The following is a 12,567-nucleotide window of genomic DNA, read 5'->3' as shown; positions in this document are numbered from 1 at the left end:
GGCGGATGCTGGTCCGGCTGGGTGTAGGGGATGCAGTCATGACCGAGATGTGTCGCTGACTTACAAGGCGCACACAGGGTAACTGGGGGGGAGAGGGCTTTACGTCTGGCCTCGTTCTCACATCTGTAAAAGGGGTTTTTCTCTGGGTCCCTCAGGTAAGCAACCCAGCCATCCCTGTGTTCCTCAGATCTGCTGACCACCATTCGCCACCGTGAATGAGTATGTCCTTAGCACGTCCTCTGTTTCCCGTGCTGGGCTGGGAGCTGGGGAACTGGAGTGAACAAGGCCATTTCCGCATGGAGCTTCTAGTCTGGTGGGGACACAGAGGAAACCTAAAACCACACACATGATTCGAGTGGTAATAATTCCGTCCCGGGCTCTGCTGGGTTCGTCTTCTGTGGATGAGCCCCGTTTGCTCATTTGGTGGTTCTCCAGCAGCCCTTCTCCACCGGGGTTCCTCGTGGGAACCACAGAACGCAGAACACGGTCTGAGTGACAGTTTTCTCAGTCTGCCCAGGATCGTTCACAACTAGGACCATCCTGGGGGCAGAGGAGAGAAGTGAATTCACTCCATGCAGTGGATGCCTCAGGGCGCTGGGCTTTTTTTTTTTTTTTTTGCTTTTGCTTTTGCTTTGCTTAATTGTGACACATTCTTCCATTTCTTAAACTCTCAACATTGGTTTCCCTCACTTCCTGCCTCTTCTGAACCTTTTATTTTTTAATCTCCCTTCTTGCATTATTTTTTCTATCCTTTATCTTCCTGAGCACGGAGGGAGAAGCAGATACACAGAGCAGAGGGGGGGTACTTTCATCAGCGATGGGTTTGAAAATCTGCACACAGAGGGGGTGGGAGCTAAGATAAAACACACGTTGCCATCGGTAAGCCAACCAGGAGTTTTTCCCAGGTTAACCATTAAGAAGAAGATAAAATTCAGCAAATCGCTGCACTCCTGCCCCTCCCCCACAGTGGGTAGCCCACGATTTGTAATAGATCACGGTTCTCCGTCCTATATCCCTTAAAGGCACCTTCACCATCCTTCCTTCAGAGTGTTTGAAATTTAGCCCTTCTGACAGGTAATATGTGCACATGGCGAGATGCAGAAGGGCATGCTGGGAAGAAGGTCTTCCGACCTCCTGGCTTCCCAAGCCACCTGGCTCCCCTCCCCCAGGAAGTCACCAGCACCAAGTCCTTCTAAAGGCTTTGTCGATTCAGTTCTCTAGGCAACTGTGACTGATGGATCAGAACTTGACAGGTGAGGTGAAATGAATGGGCCATCCTGGGGGGTGGGGAAGCCAGGGCAAAACGGCGGCTGGGCAGAGTGAGGCGTTCTGGCTGATGGTGCTGGGTTCGAAGACTGACTGCAGGAAAAAGAGGCTCTGGTCACGGGCAGCAGCCCCTGGGGCCATCGCTGTGTCTCTTTCTCCTGCCTCCCTGGGTGCCCACCCCCCGCTTCTGCAGGGGCTGGACCCTGCGCCGTGTGGACCGAGGCTGTGGTCCGTAATCACTGTGACCGGGGAGCTCTCTGCCCCCTGGGCGGGGTGCTGGCTGGGAGGACAAGGAGATAAGCAGGATTTTCTTCCCAAAATGCTCGACTGCGCTCCGGCTTTGGTGCCGAAAGGGGGCTCTGCAGGTGGAAGGCAGTGATTTGTTGTTGTTATTGTTTAATATTTATCAGGTGCTTGTAACGTGTTGGCGACATTGAAAAAGCTTCGTGGCTGGTGAAATTAAGCTGAGCTCAGAACTGGCCTGGTGCCTCCAGGGCTCTGGCAGGCCAAGGTCTGGCTTCTTCTCTTTGTCCGTGAGAATGACCTCGCACACCAGAAATGAGAAGCCCCCGCCAACGCAGCCCTGCTGGTAGTGCTCCTTACAAAAGGCACTGATTGTCTTCCTTTTCTCTGCCTCGGGAATACTGTTACCCTCAAGAATGAGGGAACCAGAGAGGGAAGGTGACCCAAAAGGTGACAAAGCAAATCAGTGCCAGTGACATCCTTGAGCCAAACCTGTGACATCAGCAAAGCTGGGCTCCAGTCCTTCCCTCCCCTTTTCCCTGGTTGGGACGCTCTGTCCCTAAGACACACAGTTTCCTCATTCTCCCTCCCCTTTCCAGACCACCTGCTGGAAACACCGACTCATACTAAGGAGTAAGTGCTGAGTAAGGCAGGCGCTGTGTTAGGTATTTTTACCTCCATTATTTCATTTAATACGCCCAGCCACCCTTCGTGGCAAATGCTGGCATTCACCACGTTTTACACAGGAGGAGACACAGCATTCAGAGTCATCTAGTTAACAGGCAGGAGGAGCCAAGGTGCATCCCACTGCCCTACAGCATTACAGGTACCACACCTGGGCAGTTTGGCCTTTAACAAAGCAGAACAGCATTAGGCCAGTGAGTTCGGCCCTGGTTGAACATTAAAATCACCTGGGGGGCTTTGCAACCATACCAAGACCTGGGCCCCTTTACCGAGATTTGGATTTAATTGGTCTGGTCGGGAGGGTGAGGAGCATTGGTGTATTTAAAATACTCGCCGTGTGACTGCATGGGCACCCAGGGTTGAGAACCCCTGCTAATGAGTGGGGGAGGGGAGGGGCAGCAAACACAGGGGAAGAGGTGAAGGGTGCGTTGGGAAGACTGCCTCCAAGAGGTGATGGTGCCTACTAAAGGAAGTCTTGAGCCCTGGGAGGTGATGCAAATGAATTAATTGTGCTTCCAGGGAGAGAGTAGGGTGTGGTTCGGCCAGCTGAGATTCTGGTGCCCAGGGACCAATTTACCAAGGCATCGTCCCTAGGATGGCCCTCAAAGGGGTCGAGTTCAGGAGAGACCTAGAAATGTGGGACTATTGCAGTGACCCCTGGGGCCTGATCCTTTTTTTTCCCCCTAACAGGCTGGCTTGGCTGGAGGAGCTGTTCTCCAAGGTCCGCGAGGTGCCATTGGAAGAGGGTCCTGGGAGCTGAGCCAGCAAGAGAAAGAGGTAATGGTGGGAGGGAGGCAAGACCATGGCACAGGAGAGACCAGGGCAAGAGAATCTGAGCTTTGGAATTGTGCCACCAGCACAAGAACCTTCCCGTGGCATGGAGAACGTAAGTTCAGATTTAGAGGCTAATCACAGAGTTAGCTTCTCTGTGGTTTCTCTCCAGGGCACGTCCCGTGTGCCTCCACTGGGTGAATCCCATCAGGGCAGGGGGATTGTTCACCAGACTGTCCTCATTTGCACAGTCAGGGGACCTGGCAGTTTGGGATTGTTCATCTTTGTAGCCACCTCCCATGCTTAGCACGGAACCAGATGTAACCAGTGTCCCAAAGGATGGCCAAACATATCGAGGTTTGCACGGGATGGAAGGGGCGCCCCAGTTGGGGAACTTTCAGAGCTAAAAGGGGGAAAGTCTTGGGCAGACTGGAATGTGTTGGTCACTGTGCTGCTCAATGATGCCTTGGAAGCAAGAGCCCAGAGTGGCGGGTGGTTGGCTGCCCTAAGGTGAGGAGTGGCGGCGTGGTCTGGAGTTCAGTTGTCTTCCTAAGACTGTCCCCAGCACAGCAGGAAGACCTTACCAGAGTCATTGATCCCAACAGTTGTTTCCCATTTCTTCTGATATGTGGGAAAGAAATGCACCTAGTCCAACTCTAAGGGTGGCGGGGGATGGAGACAGGGAAGTAAAGTTGTAAGTCAGAGACTGAGCATCTTTGGGGAGAGATGGGAAATTCACCTCTGCTTCCGAGAAGAGAAGAGCGTTTGGAAAGGAGGAACTGGCCATGTGAATGTGCAGAAGAATGAAGTCAGCATACAGTAACGGTCAAAATAATGGGCACTCTCTTTTGAACACCTGCTTTGTATCAAGTAGTGTGGTAAGAAGATTTTTTTAACATTTATTTGAAAAATACAGAAAAACACAAAGATTGAAAATGTCCTGTAATCCCCAGCTATTCTGGGCAGTGGGTATGATTCCGGGAAGTTAGATAGGAGGGTTCCCCTGCTTCACCTGCGCCATCCAGTCTCATGGTCCAAAGGGACCACAGGTAGCAGTTTGGGATTCGTCCTTCCAGACTTACCCCATGTCATGCAGATGCGTTTATGTCAGTAACAGACATGTCTTTACCAACATCCATTTGGTCTGCAACTGTTTTTGTTTGGTTTTGTTCTGCTTTTAGCATATATAGACCTCCTTCTTTCCAGATCGTTGGATATTGATCCGCTTGGTTCTTTTCACTTCTGTTTAGCATTCCAGTGTGTGAATGCAACACAATGTTTTTACCTCTCTCTTATCGGTAATGTAGTTGTTTCTGGTATTATTATTATTGTCATTTTGCTATTACAATGCCTCATTAAACACGTTTTACATATCTTTATATATGTGTGCAAATCTTTCTGTTGAGTACATTCTTATAAGTGGGGGTGTCTGGACCAGAATTCATCTACATTTTGATCTTCATAAATACTGCAAAGTAACATCTGAAAAATGGTGCCAATTTATATTTCCAATTCTGTTTCTCCATGACCATGCCATTACTGGATGTTATCATTTGCAAGAAGAAATTTTGCTTGACTTATGAGTGAAAAGTGGTATTTTGTAGAATATGCATTTCAGTGATCATCTTTTTTTGAACTGAAATATAGTTGATTTACAATATTGTCTTAGAGAGTGGGAAGGGATCATTTGGGAGTTCGAGATTTGCAGATGCTAACTACTGTATATAAAATAGGTAAACAACATTTCATACTGTATAGCACAGGGAACTATATTCAAAATCTTGTAGTAAGAATATGAAAACGAATATATGTACGTTCCTATATGACTGAAGCATTGTGCTGTACACCAGAAATTGACACAACCTTGTAAACGGACTATACTCCAACAAAAATATATTTAAAAAACAGTATTGTGTTAGTTTCAGTTGTACAGCAAAGTGATTCATGTATATGTATATATATGTTCAGACTGTTTTCCATTATAGGTTATTATAAGATATTGATTATAGTTCCTTATGCTACACAGTCTGTTGTTTATCTGTTTTATGTGTACTAGTTTGTATCTGTTAATCCCATACTCCTAACTTATCCCTCCCTCTGTCCCTTTAGTAATCTTAAGTTTGTTTTCTATGTCTGTGAGTCTATTTCTGTTTTGTATATAGATTCATCTGTATTATTTTTTAGATTCCACGTATAAGTGATATCACGTATTTGTCTTTCTCTGCCTGACTTACTTCACTAAGTAGAATATTCTCTAGGTCCATCCATGTTGCTGCAAATGGCAATATTATTTTTTTACAGTTGAATGATATTCCAATTTATATATATATATATATATATATATATATATATATATATATATATATATATATATATATAATATGTATGTATGTATATAATCTCACATCCTCTTAAGGCAGTTGTCTGTTGATGGACACTTGGGTGGTTTCCACGTCTTGGCTATTGTAAATAGTGCTGCTATGAACATTGGGGTGCAGGTGTCTTTTCAAATGAGAGTGTTCATCTTTTCCTGGTATATGACCAGGAGTGGGATTTCTGGATCATATGGCAATTCTACTTTTAGTTTTTTAAGGAACCTCCATACTGTTTTTGATCATCTTTTTGATATGAATTCAAGCATTTTCTCATTTGTCTATTGGCCATTTAAATTTCCTTTTCTATTCATATCATCTACCAAATTTCTATAAAGTACTTTCATTATAAATTTATTACAGATCTTTCTGTATAAGACATATAAATATTTTGAACATTATAATTTATTTTACTATATTTTTTACTTTTTAAGTGAGGTTTTCATTTTGATTTGGTAAAATCTGTTAATTCGTTTCAGTTTTCTTTCTTCCTTAGATTTTTCTATGATGGTACCATCTTTGCTAAATTCTTTGCCCAGATTCTTAAATTTAAATTAATGCTGCAGAAAGCGAGGAAAAAATCTGTAGGACCTCAGAGATACCAGTAAATAGGGATTGAGTGACAAAGTGAAAAAAATGTAACAAAGGAGGAACGTAAATTTCATAGGCGTTGCCAAGTAGAAGTTGGCCAGATTTTGTTATGGGGGAAGTTCATGCAAAAAACCGTCCGTTCTTTTCTTATCTTCTCTATTCAACCATCAGTTTGAAAAGATTAATTTTGGAAAATGCGGCTTGACTGTTCCAGCTGTGAGCACCCCGTCTGCCCTCCTCTAGACTGTGCTACTGTTGTCCAGCCCTGGTCAGAAAAAGCCATTAAAAAAAAAAAAAAAAAAGGAATGGGCTCTGTAGGGTGGGAGGGAGTAAGTTTCTAGTCGCTGAAGGTGCTCAACCTCTTGATGGGGTTTTTATCAAGAAGATGGGATCCCAGGGTCTGGTGACTGTGATCCTCCTTCTAACCCTGAAGTTCTCTGATCCTGGGACTCAGCGATGGAATATATTCCCGGGAAAGAACATCATATAGTGTGTTTAGCAATGATAGAACCAGAGATCATTGAAGCGGGGTGGGAATATAGCAAATTTTCACTGGAGTGCGAATCCCTCCCTGGGAGGGTGCTGGGGGAGAGGGCACCAGGGGTCCTATCTTAGAAGCTCACGGATAACACTTTTTTTTTTAAAAGGCCTAACACAAAGCTGGCACGGAGGCAGGATCCCAGGAGTGAAGGAAGACTTCAACCATCTGGGCATCAGCCGGAGTCTCAGGCAGCTAAAAACAGATAACGTCTTGTCTTGCCTTGCTGAAAATTTCATCTCCAAAGGGAGAGAAAGCAAAGAGGAAAACTGGTAATTGGGACCAGAAGGAATCTATTTGGAGCAGGAGAAGACAAGAACCCAGGAAACCGTGGTCCCAGCCTTGGAGGGAAGAGAGGCCGGAAACAGAGTGGGGCACGTCATCCATGCGCAAGCAGGACCCAGTGCAAAGGGGTCAGAGAGAAGACGGTGAGTCTTCCCCCAAGACCTTGACAGACGATCCTGGTGATAAGGACGGGAGACTCGTCAGTGCCATTCTGCCTGTGCAGCCATGTGACCCAGGAAGGAAGGTGGAGAGGTGGAGCGGGCTCATGAAAACACCAGAACAGCCACCCAAAAGAGGACAGCAGAGTGCATTAGTCAGGGTTCCCCAAGTAGGACAGACAGGTGTGCACGCAGACACACACGTACATACACACGTAATTCTTTCAGGGAATGGGTTCACGTGATTGTGGAGGCTTGGAAGTCTGAAATCCACAGGGCAAGTCGGCAGATTGGAAGTTCAGGAAAGAGTTGATTTTGCAGTCTTTAGTCCAAATTCTGCAGGGCAGCAGGTTGGAAACTCAGGAAGGGTTCCTATGTTGCAGTTTGGAGGAGAATTCCTTCTACTTTGGGAAACCTCAGTCTTTGCCCTTAGGATCTTCAACTGACTAGTTGAGGCCCACATGCATTATGGAGGGGAGTCTGCTTTACTCAGAGTTGACTGATGTAAATACTACTCTCATCTAAAAATACTTCTCCAGCAACATCAAGACTGGTGTTCGACCCAACAGCTGGGCACCACAGCCTAGCCCCCGACACGAGAGCGGCCATCACGAGCAACATACAGCCAAGCGCCAGTCCGAGAACACCGCCAAGCCGCAGGGTGAATCCCAGAAAGGCCACTGTGGCAAATGGCTGAAGGGCCTCCTAGATACCACGTGGGGACACTGAAAATTAGTGTAGTGGGCACCAACTATAGTGGGGTGCAGGTCACTTGTCTTCTTTCTTTACCAAGGAGACGTATCTCCAACCTGGAGTAGGTAAAGCTTAAGTGTATAAGAGAGATCAGAGGCTGAAGATAGAAGAGACCCATGCACCCTGAAAACTACCAGCCTGGAGGCGGAGACCAGTCCCAGCTCGGGGTGCCGGGACTTCCTGGAGATGTGATGGGGGCACTCCTGCCGGGAATTCAGAGCGACCTCAGGGAGCCGGAGGGGATGAGCAGGATGCAGACTGGTATTTGGTTTTTCACTCAGGGAACATACTGGATATAAATTGCTGGCCAATTTATAAAAGGAATTACAACACAAGATGCTCAGACTCTTAACTTCAGAGCATTTAGAAATAAAAGGCTGCAGAGGGAGAAGCCAGCCTGGGGTCGTAGGTTTGAGAGCTGACAGGCACCTGTGTACATGTACCCACACTCTAACCCTGGGCGCCAGGTTGCCGTCATTCCTTCCCTTCTGTATCCTTCCTGGGAGCTGAGCACAGTCAGAGGGCAAGGGCGCAGTCAGAGCCCGAGTCCCCCCAGCTGGAAATAGTGGCCCCAGGACATTGGTACAGCTTGTGCTCTCGCTTACTCCACAGCAGGGCTGGCCAACCACAGCCGTGTGCTGAGTCCAGCACCACCCTCCCCCCAGCTATTTTTGCATGTTCTGGGAGCTAAGAATGGATTTTTTAAATAGTTGGGAAAAACAAAAAAAATTTTTATATTTTGCAACATGTGAAAAGGATATGAAATTCAAATTTTGGTGCCCATAAATAAAGTTTTGTTGGCACACAGCCATGCCCTTTGTTTCTACACTGTCTATGGCTGCTTTTGGGCCAGACAAGCAGAACTGAGGGGTTGTGACAGACTGTGTGACCCTCAGAGCCGAAAATATTGACTATCGGGCCCTTTACAGAAGAAGTGGGCTGGCCGCTCTTCTCCAGCCTCTTGGTCAGTTCTTCTGGGAGTCCCGTGTTAACAGTTACTGTCCTACCAGAGGACATTTGTGAAAACATGTCAGAACCTGGGGACCAAAATCTAGAAGGTGTTTTTGAGATTGGCATAGCTTGAGGGAGGTGAAGCCATGGGGTGTGGGGCGAGCAGTGGGGACAGGACAAGGGGCATGGTGGGACATTCTGGGATTTAGTCTTCTTGGCTCTGCGCCTGGCTTTCAGTAGGACCTTTGCAAAGTCTCTTGTGACATCCTAATAATGGCTCTAATAGTGAAAATGTGAACTTGATGATAAAAATCAGATAAATGCGTTGCGGGCTGATCACCTGTCCCCACAGGAATTTGATGAATGCATTGCCACCGTCCTGAGGTCTCTAGCACTAGGCTGTGGGGCTGTGCCTTTGAGCTGGTCATAGCTGACATTTACATCACATCTTTGCGTAAAGACACAGAGAGAGAGCACGGTTATCCAGTCCAAAGCGAAGTAAGGCCAGGTGCATTAGCAGGTCAAGTCAGAAGACTGAGAGTTCCACGTCAACAAGGAGGAGATTAAAACCATGAGTGTGATACCATGAAAGACAGAAGACATGTGTGTGCTCAGACCAAGAGAAACCCCAGGACTTGCACTGCACTGGACCAATGTGTTGTGAGCATCGTGTCCCATCTAAGATTTGCACTGTAGGAGAGAATTTAGCAAATGAAATGACGAGAGAGAAGCAATGGCAGGGTGGCTGTAGGTCTGGGAACAACATCACATGAGGAATAGAAGGTGTAGCAGATATTTGGCTTGAGGAAGAGAACTTAAATAGAGCATCATCTTAGTTGGGTTCCCCGGGAACAGACGGTGAGGCAAGGATCGGGTCCATGTGCTTTATCTGAGAAGTACAAAAACCTGGGAAAGGCAGTGGGGAAGGAAGACAGTGACGGGAAGGCAGCCAGTAGAGGGTGTTATCCAGCCAGCTTCCCCTGTGGGTACCCAGGGCTTACTGCTGCAGAGAAACTCTGGGAGATGGCACAGAGGACACAGCTCAGTGATGCCCTCAAGGGGTGAGGGCTCCAGGGGATCTGTCGTTGACCGAGGGCTGCGCCCAGGGCTTCAGAGAGAGCCCCTCACTGAGAGATGGGACACCAGTAGTGGGAAGGCTCTATGGGCGTGGTACCAACACATGTGGATCAGGCCGCAGAACTGCCCTCCAATGTTTGAAGGGCTGGGATGCGGGTGAGAATGACGGGAAGCCCATCTGTGCCTTTCTAACAGGTGTAGCTCCGTGAGTTGGTGACATCACAAGACAGAGCAACCCCAGCAGCAAGCCCCGAGGGGCCAGATCTGGGAAGTGCTGTGGAGGCGTGCTGGCTCCCAGTGGAGTGTGGAAAAGAATGGCGTGCTGTCCCCTTCCAGGTCCAAGATGCTCTAATCTTATGAATGAAATTCTAACGGCCCATGGAGCTCCATGTAGTGGGTGAGGAGCCTGGCTGGCGGTGACGGAGAAGGGTTGGAGGTGTGTGACATCACCCTGCACACACTGTCCCCCGTGCTCCCTGGGCGGGGCCAGCCCTGGATAAGAGGCAGGGGAACTGCAGGCTGCTCCCAGGCCAGGGCTTTGATCCCTGATTGATTCCCAGTATCAGCGCTGGGGAGTGAAATTGAAGCACAATCGAGGAGTTCAAAATCAACCCCTTGGGCAAAAACATTAATGCAGGAGGCAGCGGAGGGGTGGGGTGGGGGTGGGCGTCCTGCATGCCCACCAGCCCAGTGGCCCCTCAGCTTTGTTTTGGAGGCCTCGGGGTCCCAAGGCTCCGTACCCCTCAAGCCCTCCCTCCCAGGTCCTCCGAGCTGGAGCTGAGCTGCTCACGACAGAGGCAGCTCATTATTTTGCTGCAGTTGACTTGAAATCTGAAATCAATTGGATATCAAATATGCAGGCCTCAGTTTGATACCGGTTTTCAAAGGTGCAGTAACGTTCAGAAATGACACTGCATTTCCTAATTATGAAATTCTGTCGTCGCCGCTGAGTCTAGGATGACTTGGCTGCAGGGTTTTCTCTTTCTCTCTTTCTTCCTTTTTTATTTTAGGGTTTCACATACACAATGATTATTTTAAAATTGCTTTGGAAGAATATATTTCATCAGTGAACTACGAGCGTGCTTATTACTGAAGTTTGGAGGCAATTGGAGAGGAAAGATAAATTAGCCGACTCTGGAGGCCTCGGAAAACACGCCCTCCCTGCTCCCCACGGCGGGCTTCTTAACGTAGCTAATAAAACCTTCCACTGTCAGCGCCTCCGGACCCTCCCGCCCACCTCATTCATGGGGTCAAGATCATGCACTGTTTGGGAATTGGAAGGAGCCGCCAGGAAACCCCTGCTCCACGTCAGCCAGGGGCAAGGATGAAGAAGAGGCAGGAAGTTAAGGGCCCCCCGAAAAGCAGGGCCCCTCGGACCCCCAGGAGCCAGAAGAACTGCCGCCGCCATCCCGGAGCTCCTGGGCAGCCCAGGCTTTGTTGGCTTGGGAACACGGGTGCCTCTGTGGGCAGTGGGACGGTTGCCTGAGCTCCCAACATTTAGAAAGTGGTCCAGAGCGGATCGCTGACATGCCGCGGCACGGTGAATCTGCGGAACGTCGTGGTGAGTGAGAGAAGCCAAACAAAGGGCACAGGTGACATGATTCCACTGACATCACTGCTCTAGAACATGCAAAACACATCCCCGGGGATAGAAATCACAGCGGGGGTGCCTCTGGAGAGGAGGAGGTTGACGGAAAAGTGGCACCAGGGGACCGTCTTTGGGCTGATGGAACCTTCTCCATCCTAACTGGGGCATTGTTATATGAATGTATAGGTTTGCCCCAATTCACTGAACTGTATGCTTAAAAAGAATATCTTGCGGTGACTTAATACTACTTGGACAATGTAGATAGAGGCTTACAGGCAGTTGTAACCCCAGATGCCTGCTGGATATGCCACTCTCTTAGGAGGGCGTGGCTTCATGGGTTTACACTCTGCTAAGAAATAGCCACAGAGTTGATCCATTCCTGCTCAGGGGTTGTTCAAGCCATGAGCCAAATACCCAAATACTGCCCCGCTCTCAGGAGAAGCAGCCTTGCTTTCTGAGTAATGTATTCACCCTGCAGCCCACACCATGCCTGTCTTGGCAAGGAAGTGCCTGGCAGGACTAGCACAAAGTCAAATGCTAGAGGACAGACGCTGATAACACACGGGTGCCCCGGGGGGCTGGGGTGAGGGGGCCACCTCCTTCGTATGAGATGATACTTCCCAAGGAACTTTTTCTTTCCTTTTCTTTTCTCTTTTTTTTTTTGGTAACAAAGACCTCCTCACACTGGCGAATTATGAATATGCAGAAAGGATGGTATGAGACCAGTCCATGTCTCTGAACTGAGGCCAGTTTAATTCCTAGGGCTCTAGTCACTGGTACTTTTCCTGCATTTTCAGCAGCACCTGAAATAGATTTCACTTCATATGAAATGCAAAACACTGCAGCGTAGAAAGCTCACCCTGGTCTGTGATCCAGGCGAGTGTTCTCAAGCCTGGTGTTCATTTTTTTTTTTCCTCCCTTTTCTTCAAAATACTGCCTTGCTAAGCCCACAGATGGGGATCATAGGATAAGTAGATGCATAATATATTACCCAAAATAGACCATCAGGCATCTTCTCTTACAGGTCAGGAGGACTTGCAAATGGAGTCTTCTAGGTCACCGCATTTCCATCCGAGAGAAATTCTCTCTCATAATTAAGATTATGTCAGCATTTCCATTACAGAACCCGGTGGTAAAATCCACTCTGAAGTGGAGCTTGGTTTTTAAAGCTCTTGGTCTTGGGAGAAAACTGTCTGACAATGGTCAGATAGCACTTTTCCCCTTAGAAACTGGAGAAAGAAAAATGCACAGTAAGTCAGGAGCAGTGGGGCTGGCTGGCTGGCTGTTGGT

General features: G+C 48.0%; 1 long non-coding RNA gene across 2 annotated transcripts; it reads left to right on the top strand.

Moving 5' to 3' along the window:
• The first annotated feature begins 828 nt into the window (after nucleotides 1–828).
• LOC141577823 (uncharacterized) lies at nucleotides 829–10,521 on the top strand. 2 transcript variants are annotated; one of them, XR_012507289.1, is made up of 4 exons: nucleotides 829–1,253; nucleotides 2,884–2,970; nucleotides 6,575–6,893; nucleotides 9,885–10,521. It is a non-coding gene; the product is annotated as an uncharacterized LOC141577823 (long non-coding RNA). The 2 variants fall into 2 exon arrangements; XR_012507288.1 differs by lacking the exon at nucleotides 9,885–10,521 and having other exon boundaries at nucleotides 6,575–8,439.
• Nucleotides 10,522–12,567: the final 2,046 nt, after the last annotated feature.

The sequence above is a fragment of the Camelus bactrianus genome, chromosome 6 (genome assembly GCF_048773025.1).
Source record: "Camelus bactrianus isolate YW-2024 breed Bactrian camel chromosome 6, ASM4877302v1, whole genome shotgun sequence".
In the NCBI taxonomy this organism is placed as follows: Eukaryota; Metazoa; Chordata; class Mammalia; order Artiodactyla; family Camelidae; genus Camelus; species Camelus bactrianus.
Note: the sequence above shows the minus strand (reverse complement) of the source record. Positions and strands in the feature narration are given on the sequence as shown.